This window comes from Salmo salar, chromosome ssa18, assembly GCF_905237065.1.
Source record: "Salmo salar chromosome ssa18, Ssal_v3.1, whole genome shotgun sequence".
In the NCBI taxonomy this organism is placed as follows: domain Eukaryota; kingdom Metazoa; phylum Chordata; class Actinopteri; order Salmoniformes; family Salmonidae; genus Salmo; species Salmo salar.
Window position 1 is genome coordinate 12,203,947 of NC_059459.1, and position 12,633 is coordinate 12,216,579.

The window sequence follows — 12,633 nt, forward strand, 5'->3', positions numbered from 1 at the left end:
CCCGCTGCAGCGCAGGAATGTTACCTTTGCTGTGCCTTTGTGATTGGCTCAACCTACGGCCGTATATGACTGAACAAATCCTTTTACACTTCTATTTTCTGAGGGGGATAATTATATGCCTTTGTTACTGTAAACCACACATGAATTAAAATGGGGGCGAAGGTTGGCCATTCATTGGCAATGTGCGCTTTAGTAGGCCAAATACATTATCTCACCCGAAGTAATGACGTGTCAATTAATCAAGTTTGAGCTGAAAGTATTTATCGCAATTTGCAACCTGCAGAAGTGAATGCCATGGAGAGAAGGTCTCAATATAGAAGTTGTAAACTTGTGCATGAATGAGAGATATCCCTATTGCCCATTTTATTGCAAGGACCAAAAGGCTAAAAAGAAACTGGCTATGTATCTTGAATAAGACATTTTTAGTCAGAGCCATTTCTGAATCAGAGCTTAAATATACAGTGGAGTCAGTGAACTTGAGATGTTTTTAATGAGTTAAAGACATTTCTGAACTGTATCTTGATGTTGTCCAGTATCTAATAAATGTGCTGTGCATCGTGGTTTTGATTTTGGAAATGCACTGTTCATGTATTTCATTTCCCACTTAGGTGCCAAGCTTTTTTATGTTCCGTTTAAGTTGAAATGGTCTCTTTTTCCATCTGAACCTTTAGTCAGGAGGTTTGTGTGGTATTTGTATTCCTCTCTTGCTGGCTGCTATAGAGAAGTGGAGTAGACCCATATCAGTGTCTGAGACAAATGGGTGATAAGGAGAGCGTTCTCTACTCCATAAGAGTTAAGTTTCTAGAGAGGAACTTCTGGTTCTGTTTAGTTGAGAAAGGAGGGAGTTGGCGAGAGAGGAGGAGAGAGAAAGACTGGGGGGAATCTCAATTGCATACTCCTCGCGTCCTCTCTCCTCTCTCCTCTCTCCTTATCTTCTTCTCAAAAACCCATTGGAGGAGAAGGTCAGAGGGTAGGGACGAGGAGTGGAGAAGAATGCGATTGAGATCTTCCCTTGGAGGGAGGCCTGTGCCGCCAGCAAACACTCAGTCACACTCTGTGAGTTTATGAGCCTCAGACTAGTGTGGATATGACCTTGAAACAAGCACGTGCGTTGGTTGGAGCCATTAGGAAACATGTCAGTGTGGCCCAGGCTCGGGCCACCGTATGCCTGCGTGTGTGTGTGCGTGTGTGTATCCATAACCTGCCTTACCTAACAGCCCTGGCTATCAGTCAGATGTTAAATGCAATGCAGGTGATGGCAGATACTTATCTCAGTAAGACAGTGCAAATGTATGCGTTTAATAAACCGTGCTACTCCCCAGGACTACTACCAGCCACGGGGGCCAGATACACCTCACCGCATTTATCCCATTTAGCACTGAATAGAAGCTGCATGCAGCACTCCTGTTTTCTCTCCAATCTTCCAATTTAATGGTACATTAGCATATCTAATTAGTTGTAAAGTGGATCATGGCTGTGCATAATGGGACACTTGTCTGCGTTTTGCCAATACGATGCTAATTAGTTTGAGAAATCTTGTGGCCGGAGAGGTGAAATACAGTTGAAAAGAGAAAACAAAATTCCTGGACTGGGTCTTACTGTGAGATCTCAGGGGCCAGCAGAGAGAGAGAGAGAGCACTGGCATTTGGGTGTGTCTATATCTGTGTGTGCAGTGTTGCAAAAAGTACCCAGTTGTCATACTTGAGTTAAAGTAAAGATAGAAATAGAAATTTAGTAATAGAAATTGACTCAAGTAAAAGTGAAAGTCTGTCACGTTCGTTTTGAAAGACGGACCAAGGCGTGATTAAAGTTTCACATCTTTTAATGAACAGGGAAACTCCTACAAAACAATAAACCAACAACGAAACGTGAAAGTAGTGGTGCTACATACACAAAACAATATCCCACAACCCAGATGGGAACAATGGAGAACTTAAGTATGATCCCCAATTAGAGACAACGAACATCAGCTGCCTCTAATTGGGAACCAAACCAAGAGCATCAACATAGAAATGAAAAGACTAGAACAACCCCTAGTCACGCCCTGACCTACAACACCATAGAGAACCAAGGGCTCTCTATGGTCAGGGCGTGACAAAGTCACCCAGTTTACTACTTGAGTAAAAGTCTAAAAGTATTTGGTTTTAAATATACTTAAGCACCAAAGTAAATGTAATTGCAAAAATATACTTAAGTATATACTTAAGTAAAATTATAAATAATTTCAAATGACTTACAGTGCATTCAGAAAATATATTCAGACCCCTAGACTTTTTCCACATTCTAAAATGGATTTTAAAAAGCCTCATCAATCTACACACAGTACCCCATAATGACAAAGCAAAAACTGTTTTAAAAATATTTTTGAAAATGTATTAAAAACAAAAAAAACTGAAATATCACATTTACATAAGTATTCAGACCATTTACTCAGTACTTTGTTGAAGCACCTTTGGCAACGATTACAGCATCGAGTCTTCTTGGGTATGTCACTATAAGCTTGGCACACCTGTATTTGGGGAGTTTCTCCCATTCTTCTCTACAGATCCTCTTAAGCTCTGTCAGCTTGGATGGGGAGCGTCTCTGCACAGATATTTTCAGGTCTCTCCAGAGATGTTCGATCGGGTTCAAGTCCGGGCTCTGGCTGGGCCACTCAAGGACATTCAGAGACTTGGCCCAAAGCCACTCCTGCATTGTCTTGGCTGTGTGCTGAGGTTCGTTGTCCTGTAGCAGATTTTCATCAAGGATCTCTCTGTACTTTGCTCTGTTCATCTTTCCCTCGATCCTGACTAGTCTGCCAGTCCCTGCCGCTGAAAAATATTCCCACAGCATGATGCTGCCACCACCATGCTTCACTGTAGAAATGGACCCAGGTTTCCTCCAGATGTGATGCTTGGCATTTAGGTCAAAGAGTTCAATCTTGGTTTCATCACACCAGATAATCTTGTTTCTCATGGTCTGGGTCCTTTAGGTGCGTTTTGGCACACTCCAAGCGGGCTGTCATGTGCCTTTTACTGATGAGTGGCTTCTGTCTGGCCGGTCTACCACAAAGGCCCGATTGCAGAGATGGTTGTCCTTCTGGGAGGTTCTCCCATCTACATAGGGGAACTCTGGAGCTCTGTCAGAGTGACCATTGTGTTCTTGGTCACCTCCCTGAACAAGGCCCTATTGCTCAGTTTGGCCAGGCAGCCAGCTCTAGGAAGAGTTTTGGTGGTTCCAGGCCACTGTGTTATTGGAGACCTTCAATGCTGCAGACAGTTTTTGGTACCCTTCCCCAGATCTGTGCCTCAACACAATCCTGTCTCGGAGCTCTACGGACAATTCTTTTGACCTCATAGCTTGGTTTTTGCTCTGGCATGCACTGTCAACTGTGGGACCTTATATAGACAGGTGTGTGCCTTTCCAACTCATGTCCAATCAATAGGATTTACCATCGGTGGACTCCAGTCAAGTTGTAGAAGCATCTCAAGGATGATCAATGGAAACAGGATGCCTCTGAGCTCAATTTCGAGTCTCATAGCAAAGGGTCTGAATACTTATGTAAATAAGGTATTTCAGTTTTTTATTTATAAAACATTTTCAAAAATGTCTAAAAACCTGTTTTCGCTTTGTCATTATGTGGTATTGTCTGTAGATTGATGAGACAAAACATTAATTTAATCAATTTTAAAATAAGGCGGTAACGTAACAAAACGTAGAAAAAAGGGAAGGGGTCTGAATACTTTCTGAATGCACTAAGCAATCCAGATGCCACCATTTTCTTTTTTTATTTATTTATTGATAACAGGGGCACACTCCAACACTCAGACATAATTTACAAACCTTAGCATGTGTGTTTAGTGAGTCCAGATCAGAGGCAGTAGAGATAACCAGGGATTTTCCTGTCCTGCTAGTCATTCAAAATACTGTACTTTTGGGTGTCAGGAAAAATATATGGAGTAAAAAGTAAAAAAGTATTTTCTTTAGGATGTAGTGATGTAAAAGTTGTCAAAAATATAAATAGTAAAGTCAAGTACAGATACCTCAAAAACTGCATAAGTAGTACTTTAAAGTACTTTTACTTAAGTACTTTACACCACTGTGTGTGCGTTTGCCATGCAGCTGAGCAGCGGCATGCCAGCTATGCCTTGGAGTGGTGATGCTAGTATTCTGCACTCCTTCTGTGTTTCACATCCATCTGACATCAGCCTGCTTGCACATCACCGCATTCCACCAAGAGATTCCTCATCAGATCAAAATATCTACTTCCTGGACAGAGTCACATTGTAGGCAAGTAGGTCACATGTACTGAGTCAGTATTTACACATTGATTCAGGGTCTCAAAAGTAAGAAGTTTGGAATATCAAAAAAGTACAATATACAATTGTAAATTCAATCTACCTTTATACCTGTTATATCTCTCCTCTCCAGGGCTTTATTCAGAGGTGTCATGCCCATAGGAGGCACAGGGGCACGTGCCCCATCAGATTTGTCCTGTTTAAAAAATATCAAACATTTAAATAATAATTTTAATTTTAATTTTAATTTCTTTGTAACACTACTAGCCACCTAGCAATTTTATGAAGTTGGCTTTAGCTAGCGCAGATAGGTTCCCAATCTCCCAACCTCATAATCAAATCAAATACAGTTTTATTTGTCACATGCTCCGTAAACAACAGGTGTAGGTAGACTAACAGCGAAATGCTTACTTATGGGCCCCTCCTAACAATGCAGAGAGAAATATTTACATTTTTGGGAAAAAATTATGACACATAAATACACACAATGAGTAACATTAACTTGGCTATTTACACAGGCTACCAGTACCGAGTTGATGTGGAGGGGTACTAGGTAGTTGAGGTAGATATGTACTGTGCATATAGGTAGGGGTAAAGTGACTAGGCAACAGGATAGATAATAAACAGTAGCAGTATGTGTGATGAGTCAAAGAATTTAGTACAAAACGGGTCAATGCAGATAGTCCAGGTAGCTATTTGGTTAACTATTTATCAGTCTTATGGGTAGGAGCTGTTCAAGGTCCTGTTGATTCCAAACCTGGCACATCGGTACCGCTTGTCGTGTGGTAGCAGAGAGAACAGTTTATGACTTGGGTGGCTGGAGTCTTTGACAAATTTTAGGGCCTTCCTCTGACACCGTCGAGTATAGAGGTCCTGGATGGCAGGGAGATCAGCCCCAGTGATATACTGGGCTGTGCTCACCACCCTCTGTAGTACCTTGCAGTCGAGTGCCTTGCAGTTGCCATACCAAGCGGTGATGCAGCCAGTCAAGATGCTCTCAATGCTGCAGCTGTAGAACCTTTTGAGGATCTGAGGGAACATGCCAAATCTTTTCAGGCTATTAATCAAGTTAGAGTAGCTAGCTTGTCTAGCTATCTTGGCTGGCATGCCTGATGGCAAGGTTGGTAGACTTTAGCAATAACTAAATGTACTGAATAAGACTCACATTCCTTTCAATCTTTCGCCCAGATTTTTGCAGAGCTGTGGAGAAGAATATTTGGTTTCTTTAAAAAAATAACCACCAGTCAGGAGGATACAGAGAGCAGAAGAGGTATGCTTAGATAGACAGAAAAATGGACATATTTTGTTTAATATAGAATTAAGCATAATGATTATGGCTCTAGATTGCAGGGAAAAGCCCAAGCCCCTGTCTGGACGACACCCCAACCATCCACATGTACTTTGTGGTCCCTCAGACTTTTGGGGTGCGTGACGCCCCTGGCTCTATTTAATCTGCGTCTGAGCCAACATATGCAGCGTTTAACATAAATGCAGCCTCCGCTAACGTGGAAACATTGTCTTTACATTTTAATCATGCTGTAACGCTGAACTTCCACGATACGGATTTAATGCTGTTTAACACACTTTTTATGGCTGTGAAAAACAGCAGATAAAGCAACACTAAAACGTGACCTTCAATAAGCAGAAAGTACATGGGAACTAACATCAACCAACAGACCCTCAAGGTCTTGACTTAGACGGATAGCCCTTGGTGCACTGGCTTGGATGTGCTCCAGTCATGACCACGGTTTGTAAACAGTGTTGACCGAGCCATGTTTGCCATCAACTGATAGCCCTGCTGGCTGGCATATAAAGACACATCAGTTGAAATGCTGGGGGCTGATCTGGATGGTTATCTGGCCTCAGCAGTAGATGGGATTGATATGTAAGGAGAGCAGGGGTTAAACTGATTCTCTAGCTCCTGGCCCTGTGTTGCAACACAATCTTCATTCAAATATGTACAATTGTATGTACAAATATGTACAATTCGTGCAAGTATGTACAAAAAGTATTTCAGCAGATTTTGTGCGTTTTGTACGTTTTTGTGTAGCTTAATTCATGTGAAAATACACACATTTTTGTGCGACTTAATTTTTGTGTGACACAAATTCATAGGAAAATTCAACTTCGGCACAATCTTTTGAAAATTATTGGAGCAATGCATTTTGCTTTGCCGAAGTTTAATTTTCCTATGAATTTGTGTCACACAAAAATGAAGTCGCACAAAAGTGTGTGTATTTTCACACAAAAATGTGTTATATATATATTATATTATATATTATTTATATTACATTTTGTTAATCATCCAGGTTGTCATGAAATACTTGTAATATAATAGTAGCCTTACATTTGTTTTAGTTTTTATTAATGCCAATGCTGTTTTAGATGCTTGTTTTCACTACATACTTTGGAATACTGGTGCTATGAATGATTTTGAGGGTTGGGATTGGAGTAAAAAGCTGTATTTGTCTGTTTTTGTTTGTGGTATTGATGAAGGTATTTGATTTGGGAATGGGGATACATTTTCATAATGGGAAATTAATTCATCAATAAATGTAGGGAAACAGAAGACCTGCAAAAAAAAATCTGTTTGGTTTAAATTCCCCTGTTGCAACTGCATGGTATTTGCCACTATAAGGAGTCTGGACTATGATCAATTAAACCATATCAATGCAGCTAGACGGGTTAAAGTTGTGACAGCGTAGCCTAGTGGTTAGAGCATTGGACTAGTAACTGAAAGGTTGCAAGATCAACTCCCCAAGCTGACAAGGTACAAATCTGTCATTCTTCCCCTGAACAAGGCAGTTAACACACTGTTCCTAGGCTGTCATTGAAAATAAGAATTTGATCTTAACTGACTTGCCTGGTTAAATAAAGGTAAAAAAAAAGTTAAATAATGAATTATGTTGCTTTCCATTTAGGGCTCTTCCAAGGCCGTTTCATGTTTATTACGATCGTGTCAATCATGTTATTTACTAGGTCTGTAGGTCTGCATTGTAGACCTACTGCCCCTGCCCAGAGGCCTACTAAGCTTTAATGACAACGGCCGTTAGAGTTCACTTTGTCACGGATGAGCCCTGGTTAGAGTCCCTGTTGCAGCTTTCACTTTCTAAAGCTACATTGGTGGCAGCGTTGGGATCACATCCAGCTCACGTCTAGTTATGTGATCTAGTGGCGGGAAGCATTCTGTTTTTCAACATTGTGTTGGGTGTAGTTACATTGATATATCTAGTGAACAATGGAAAAGAAACAATGGGTGTGACGGATAGAAGTAGTCACTACAGGCGGGATCAAGCCTTTACATCCAAGTTGCCTGAAGCTGAATGGAAAGTGCTATGCCCTAAATCCTCTGTGACTGTCTAATTTACATAAGTTACCCAAAACAAACACATTCTACACATTTACAAACTACCTGTTTAAAGTGTTACTACAACCATGGTGTTCTGTTGTTACTAAAGCTTATACATCTAATAACCTGACAATGATCCACATCATATGGGTAGACAAATGACGTAAGTGTGTTATGCAGCAAAACACAACTATCCTTTTTATAGGATGCAAACCAGTAATATGAACCACTGTTGATCCATCCTGTTCTGATCTAATGAGATGGATGGAGGATTTTCTGCAGCCTAGAATCGAGGCCTTTCCCTTGGCATAAAGGACGAAGCTAGGCCCCTCTTGGTTCTCATTGGCGAAGACTGAACTCAAATTAGGGGTTATATATTTCAAACTCTCCTATACCACTTTGCCCAACATGTTATACCCCAGAGGTTGTGAATAACCCATTTTTAAGGTGATATCACTTGTCTCAGTGATATAAGACTGTGAAACCCATAGCCAAATGGCTTCAGACGGAGCATTTCTTACTGGAAATTGCTGCTGACATTGAACATAGCTTACGGTTAGGGTATTTCATTCATTTCAGACTCTCCTATAACACTATTTCCAACATCTTATACCCCATAGGTTTTAAATAAACCTTTTTAAGGTGATATAACTTGCCTCATTATCATAGGGCTGTGAAACCCATAGCCAAATGCCTTCAGACTGAACATTTCTTACCATTTATTTATGGAGAGCAATTTTCATTTTATAACAGGTGGTGTCCATTTATTTACAGTAGTGTGTTGATTAGTTATTGCTTTCTTCAGTGGAAATACAGAATATGTATAAAAATGCCAAATATACCAAAAGCTAAATCTAGCAGAGATTTACAACTATTTAACCATGTTAATCATAACTGAAACAAGCACACTACAAACATTTAAACAATTAAAGATAATGAATACATGACAAATAGATACAAATCTTTTATAAAAAATTATTCATACAAAAGTCAAGAGTTGGCTATAACATGAGTACAAAGTGTTTTTGTGCATCTGTGGTGTGTATTATCATTTCCCATCTTAAAAATGTATCCCCATTCCCCAATCAAATACTTTCACCAAAAAGAAGAATCTGTATTTTTTTTCCAATCTGGCAACCCTCATAAAATTCAACATAGCCTTGTATAAAATGCATTATAAAATAAATGGTGTAATGTACACAAAGTGGAGCCTTGTATTAAATGCATGATGAAGAGAATTGTGTAATGTAGGCTCCACGAACTATGAAAAGCGTTATGAAGAAAATTGTATAGACCTACTGTTGACTACACAAAAAAGGGCTTTTCTGCACCAGTATCCCAAAGTATTAACTGAAAAAAAACAAAAAAACAACATAAGACTACTATCATATTATAATTATTTTGGTGACAACCTGGTTAATGAACAATATTGGGTTGTTAACACGTTTTTTTTAATATATATAAATAAATGTGGGACACAAAAAAGGTAGTGTAGAACACCATTGCCCATCATGCATTGCTCTAATAACTTTGAAAAGATTGTACTGAAGTTTACCCCCTAAAAATGTATTTTCCTATGAATGAAGTCACACAAAAATGTGTATCTTCTCCTACGAATTAAGTCACACAATTTTTGGGGTCTTTTCACACAAATTAATTAAATCTGCTGAAATACTTTTATTAATTTTTTTAAACATATTTGCACGAATTGAGTGTGAGATTGTGTTGTGTATTATAAGTAGCTAGGCAGCTAGCATTTGCATATCCCCCTGACAACCCCACTCAGCACCATGTAGACACCACCCAGAGTGGCCCAGCAGAAAATGATCTGGCCCGAGTGCTGAAAGACGGACGCGGTGCACTTTACGCTGTCAGATGGCCCTGATCACTGGGCCGCGTCGGGGGCCTCCGTCTTCCTGGGACAGTGGCTGGTTGGAGGACCAGGCGGCGGAGAGGGTGAGGGAACCCGATCTGGCGGGATGCTTTCCAGTGTGGAGCGTGAGTGCGGGCGCCTGGAGAGCAGAGGCCTCACAATGGAGCTGTTCAGTAGAGAGATGGGAGGACGTTCCAGCCCAGGGCCCAGGGAGAGAGAACCATTGTCACCCAACGCACAGGCACTCAGAGAGAGAGAGAGCGAGAGAGAGAAAGGGAAAGAGAGAGAGGAGACTAAGGAGGGAGGGAGGAGAGAGAGGGTGGGGTAATGATCACAGGTTCGTAGGGAGCACTTGTGATGAAGACATTGGGTGAATAAGCATGGATGAAAATAATATAATATTTAGAGAGATACCAAGAGAGAAACTGGTCAAAGTGAGAGGCATCACAAGGATAATTAATCTGTCCGTCAGTCTGTCGCTATGGGAGTCAGTGGGCGTAAAAGAGCAGGATCAGGGCAGGCAGATGGCCCCTTCTACCTCGTAGTCTATATAGAAGAGCTCTCCCAGCTAGCACATAACGTTCTGAGAACCATATGTTTCTTAGAGCTTGGTGAGAGCGTGGTTGTCCTATGGTTATTTTGCGTACAACCTTCCCACAACTTTTTGGGAATGGTGCAGGATAGTTGCTTGGCTTTGGAACATTCTCAGCACATTTAAGGAACTTACTTTTCTTGGAATTTCATTACTTTAACAGAATGTTTCCTAAAAGTTAAAACATTGTTACATTTCATTTCATTTCAATTTTGGTAATTGTCATGTCTACTCCCGCTCTCCCGCTCCGATTTACTAACCACCGGTCCTGGCAACCCCTCATTATGTACACCTGGCAACCATCATTACGCACACCTGCACCCCATCATCATGCACACCTGGACTTCATCACCACCTTGATTACTTCCCCTTTGTCTAGCACTCTGTAGCCTCTCTCATCAGGCAGTATTGGTTCTGTTTTCATGTTCAGACACTTCTCTTGTCTTGAATCGCACCACGTTCATTATCATTAAATGCACCAACTGCACCTGCTTCCTGACTCCCTGCGTCTCCATTACAGTACTGTTCTAGGAGTGTTCTCCAACTGGTTTGACATTGGGAATGTTCTCAAATAATTCAGAGAAGGTTAACACCTTACACTTGTGGGAGTTGTCCTGTATGGATAAGGCTAAACTGAAGTTTGTAGCAGAATAAATATGGAAAGCATATGCATAACCATGGTAGCAATAAAAAGGGAACAGTTTGGAGATGATGGGAACATTACTAGAATGAAGGTGAGGACACAATGGTTCACCTGACACTAAACTCAATCTGAATATTACACTGTTGATTTTATGTGCGTTTCACTTTTACTGTACTTTTCACCGCATTTGTTGTTAACGGAATATGAAAATACTCTGGATACATTCAGCAACACGATAAGAACATTCCTAGAAAATGTGGGGTAAGTGCAACATAAGACCAAAAAAATGACAAGGGTTTGAGTGAGAGGACTAACTGGTCTCTCCTTGTGTCCACACACCTCCCCAAAGTGTGCAAGTAATTCCAATGCACTTTTATGACTCAAAGAAGAGTCTTCAACTACACCTGTAGTTGTTTTGTTTGGGACACAGCCCTGCATCCTCGCCTTTACATAATTACTGTTGTTTACGCACTCCAGAAAAACAGTCCATTATAAATCGCAGTGTGGGTCATGTTGGCATCATTTGAAAGTGTATTCTATTGCCGACATGACTAGCTAAATTATAAAATGTGCTCTTACAGTGTCAGGCTTTCAGAAGGCAGATCTTAATTCAGTTGCGTATCGAGAATGGAGTCGTGAATGCATTCAGATGTGAGGTCTGCAGCAAATGTTCCTCACAACACAACAAACACAGGCTCGTTTTGTTCAGGACAACCCAGGGTATAACGCCGTGTCATCTTGTAACTTTACATCAAACATAGTGATCGGAAATGTGGACACTGTATATTATATGAATTTTATGATATGAAATTGTGAAGTGCACATTTGGACTCACGGGTGTTTGGCTTGCTTGTATGACATTAAAGCTGTATTTATTATAATCCTCTGTCTCATCTTTGAAAATACGTCAAATCCCTGTCATTTACAGCATTTCCCTCACTCAGTCAACAAAAATTGTGCAACAGTTGCCAAATTATAGGCAGGGATTGGGGAAACTTCTTGTCGCATGCAGTGCTCAAGTTCAAAATGTCAGTCAAAATCCACACAGCCCTGTGAAGCTCAGAACCAGAGCTCTGACGTCATGTATAGCATGTTACTGTACAGCCACTACATTCCAATTTAGGCACTTATTAGTGCCCAAATCTACCATTTTCAACCTGTATATGGGTATGAGTATTAAAGGCTACAAATTAACGTTCTTCTGTGGGAATTTCAGTACTTCAGCGTAACGTTTCCCACAGGTTTCATCATGCTTCTATTTAAATGAGAGATATACAGTGTGGTATCTCTCAGGGCAGTTGCCTTGGGCTGTTACTCTTCTCTATTTTTACAAATGATTTGCCACTTGTCTTACAAGGAGTTTAAATTGCTATGTATGCTGATGATTGCACACTTTACACTTCAGCACCTACAGCCAGTGAGCTCACTGAGCCTCTTAGCAAGCAGTTACAGTCAGTGTCCGAATGGGTAATTATCAATAAACTGGTCTTAAATACATCTAAAACCAACAGCATTGAAAATGGTTCAAAGCATTCTCTTAGAACTAAACCTCAACTGGAGTTGTGTATAAAGGGTGCGGTCATTGAACAAGTTGAAGAAGCTGAACTCCTAGGAGCAACATTGGATGGTCCGTTATCGTGGTCAAGTCATATTGACAAAGTTGTTGTGAAGATGGGGAGTAGGTATGTCTGTTATAAAAAGATGTTCTGAGTTTTTGACACAGAGATCAACTGCACTAGTTGCTCAGGCTTTGGTCTTGTCCCATCTTGATTACTGTCCAGTAATATGGTCAGGTGCAGCACAGACAGACCTAGCAAAGCTGCAGCTGTCTCAAACCAGTGCAGCACACCTTGCACTTAACTGCACACACAGAACTAACACCAACAACATGCCCGATAG